The sequence below is a fragment of the Orycteropus afer genome, unplaced genomic scaffold (assembly GCF_000298275.1).
Source record: "Orycteropus afer afer isolate SDZICR_OR568_19922 unplaced genomic scaffold, OryAfe1.0 scaffold00163, whole genome shotgun sequence".
Taxonomy (NCBI): domain Eukaryota; kingdom Metazoa; phylum Chordata; class Mammalia; order Tubulidentata; family Orycteropodidae; genus Orycteropus; species Orycteropus afer.
In genome coordinates this window covers 1,459,225-1,463,382 of record NW_006921750.1, presented here as the reverse complement: position 1 = coordinate 1,463,382, position 4,158 = coordinate 1,459,225, and positions in this window count along the sequence as shown.

Here is a 4,158-nt window from a genome sequence, read left to right as displayed (position 1 = left end):
TTAATTGGCATAACATACTACACAAAACATTGTTCCACCTCCTACTTTGGTGAGTGGCAACTGAGATCTTAAAAGCTTGCAAGCTGCCATCTAGATGTAATGATGGGTCTCCCCTCATCCAGCACAAATAAGAATGAAGAAAACCAAAGATTCATGGATACAATTAGTCCTAGTGACTGGTACCCCATGCGATCTGCAGTGTATACGACTATGAGACCAGAAGAACTAGATGGTGCCCAGCTACCACTGTCAACCATTCAGAGGCGTATCTATGTAGGAGAATATGTATAGAGAAGGAGAACAATGCGGAACAAAACTCAAAAGCATTTGGAAAAATAAAAAAAGGGGGGAATCAGATTTGCTGGTCTGATAGAGCCTGGTGGAATGACTGAGACTATCGCCCCTAGCTGCCCTTCATGTCTAGAATTGAACCCACACCTGTGGCTTCCAGCCAAGCAAAAGACAGGCTAGGAGTTGAGCATTTGCCTGAGGTAAATACACTCCTTGGAGAGAACAATTATGGGAAAAAGAAGAGATGTTTATGCACAGGGAGACAGCTCAGGGGGCAGGGGTGCATGGAAGGATGAATATAGGGTGACTGTCGGGAAGAAGTGGGAGGGGAGCTGTTGCAGTGTGGTGAATTGTGGTCAATGTCATGAGACAAAGTGTATGTGAACTGCTGTTTGGAAAGTGAATTTGCTCTGTAAATTTTCATCCAAATCACAATTTAAAAAAAAAAAAAAAAAGTCAGGTTTAAATTCCATGTGTCAAGAAATGGGTTATATGTTACCCACAATTTTTGAGCTAACAAAATCATAAATAAAATGAACAAATACTTAAAATTAAATAACAACACACTTTATTTCAAATTTTGTAGGAACACTAAGGTAGAAATTTTCAGATATTGATAAATTTATCAATAAAAATAAAAATATGATGGTGATGATTGCAGAACATGATGAACACAATTATTGTCACTGAAATGTACATATAAAGAATGGTGAAATGGAAAATCCTTTGTTACTTATATGTACAATACAACGTTGAAAGTCAAATAATGGACCTGATTTGGCCAGTGGATTGTTGTTTGTCAACCTCTGCTCCAGAAAACAAAGGAAGAAGAAAGGAAGGATGGAGGAAAAAAAAAAAAGGAAAGGAGGAAGAAAGAAAAATTGGAAGCAAGAAATTCAATTCAGAAAATATAACAGAGCAAATAAAAGAAGAAAATAATATAGAAAAGACAACAATAAATGAAATCAAGATGTTTTTAAGAAATAGATGTTTACAAAACCAAAAGTTCTTTGAAGAAATGAACACAGAACTTTGGAAAGCCTGATCAAGAAACAAGTAATTAAAATAAACTCTAGAATGAAGTAGGAAATGCCTGTAGATATAATGCAGATTGCATGATAATAAATAAGACAAACAATAAATCTGAAAACCTAGATAAAAGGAATACATTTCTTGGCAGAGGGGTATGAATTTGACTCAGAAGCAGCATAATTTACCTCTCCGGTCATTCTTCATACTCTCACACCTGTCTCTAATAGGATACTCACCCACCATCACTCCATCACTTTTCCAGAACTTACACCTAATCAAGTAGTCTCCCTAATTAATACCTTTCAGTGGATATGAGGAATTGTCACAGCTAAGCAGAGCTTTAATTTAAGAGACATGATGACCTAATATAATGTGGTGTTTTTGATGCATTCTTGGAATAGAACACACACTCTAGGTAAAAATCAAGGGAATGTGAATACGTCAATATCAGTTCATTCATTGTGACAAATGTAACATACTAATGTAAGATATTGATAACAAGAGGAATTGGGTGTGGGACTTATGAGAATTCTGTGTGTTAGCTTTGCTATTTTTCTGTAAATCTAAAACTATTCTATCAAACAATCTTTTATGAATTAAAAAAAATCTAATACAAGAAGGAGATTCTCAGTGATTCCCAACACTTTAAAATCTTTATTTGGATAAACACAACTCTTTGTGAGCTGCCCCTGTCCACCTGTACAGAATCATGTACACGATAAAACCAGTGCCATTGAGTTGACTCTTAACTCTTGGCAACCCCACGAGTGTTAAAGTAGAATTATGATCCATAGGGTCTTCAGTGGCTGATTTTTCAGAAGTAGATCACCAGGCCTTTCTTCTGAGGAGCCTCTGGGTGTATTTCAATCTCCAACCTTTCAGTTAGCAGCCAAGAATGTTAACAATTTGGCCACTCAGGGACTCCATCTTTTTTATAGCCCCCTTCATATTCTACACTACAGCCATACAAAATCACTCTCCATTTCTCCAAATATGCCATGCTTCTACCGACTTCTCTGTTTTTCCACCTAGAGACCTCCTTGCCACCCAGTCCATAATCCAGCCAATTCATACATGGGTAGGAGACTTGGGCCACCTTTGGGGTTGGGAGGAGAGGTAAGTAGCTCAATGCACAAGGAGACATATACTTCTGAATGTTCTTCCTGAGGTGATGTGATGCCCTCTGACCATTGGGAAGGGAGAAACTGGGAGAAAGAGGAGGGAAGGCAAAGGCTTTTCATATCTCTCTAGATGGCTGATGTGTGGCTCCAGACTCTGGCACCTCTCATTGTGCTTCAGACATGCACAATGCCCTATTCAACCCTTCCTCCCAAAATGGGCATGCATTCCTCACACAGGAATGCCAAATGCTTCAGGACGATGTCTCTGCAGTTGTTTGGTGGGGAGAGGCATTGGTGATAGAAGAAATGCTTAAAGGGGATAAGAGGGGGTCAGAAACCAGTGACCCAGGGCAGGAAGAATGGGGAGATATAGGAAGCCTGCTTTTTATACCTGGCCCAGGCTATGGGGCAGAATAACTGTTGGGAACATGAAAAGGACAAGGCTGGCAAAGGAAGAAACAAGAAGCCTAAGAAATGTTGTAGGCCTGGGGAAGGGCCCTGGTTTTGTTCAACCAAAGCTTCCATAAGGTTCCCTAAAATGATCTTTGGCATGCCTTGGGAACTGAGTGGTCACATCTGGAGGGACTCCTGCTGCTCAGCTATCTAAGACTAAAGCCTAGGGAGGTACTGTATCCCAAAGGGCTGGGAGCCCAACATTGGCCTAATCAGAGTACCCACCAGCCAGAGAACCTGGATACAGTCATTTAGGATCTAGATGACTGCCTGAACTGGATGCTGCTCCTCATATCTGCAGTACCGATCATTTTCAGATGTTGCCATCAGAACTTGGGCCTTGCTAAGCACTGAACAAAGGTTCCATGGTCCTTGCCAATGCTGGCCTCTTACAAGTCAGGGACCCAGAGCTCAGTCAAACCACTTTGAAGATTATCACACTTTTACAAGGGAAAGCTTGAATCAATGGCCTCTAAGAACTTTACCAGCTCTAAAAAGTTCTCTGAATTTTTCCGTAAAATCTACACTCTTCAATTCCCTGTTCCTTCCTCTTCCAAACTACTTATTTCAATGTCTGTTGCAGCCCCTATTGGGAGCGAATGAACCCCTTCAGAGCCTCCAGCTTTCTGCCTACACCTTAGTCCTCTGATAAGAGAATATGTATCACAGTCCAGTGACGGCCATAGGGGAAATGCAAAGCGCCCTACACAGAAGCTACTTTGCAAGTAAAAAAGGATTATATCTCCATCCTCACACCCCTCACTCAACTTCTGGCAAAAGGAACAGAGCAGATTAAGGATGAGGAGGATTCCATAAAGCCAGATGCAATTAATTAGCTACAATTTCACTGCTGAGCTGCCAGGTAAATCACTTTGAGCTTCAGCATTAATGCAGCCTTTATATGAATTCATTATCACATTTCCTCCATGCTTGGTGAAATCTAAGTATTAGCTACTAGCCCAGCTGTGATGCTTGGTTTGTAACTAGGGATAATCAAATCTTATACAGAGTGTTTCTAATAGAAAAACAATACTTACTGTCTCCATTCTTTCCCTCCAATACTCTTTCTTTTTTTATTATTATTTTATTTTGATTTGGGTGAAGATTTACAGAGCAAATTCATTTCCCATACAGCAGTTCACATATACTTTGTCTCATGTCACTGACCACAGTTTACCACAATGCAACAGCTCCCCTCCCACTTCCTCCCCATAGTTACCTCTTCCCAGTGTCCATGCCTCCACGTCCTCCCTGTGCATAA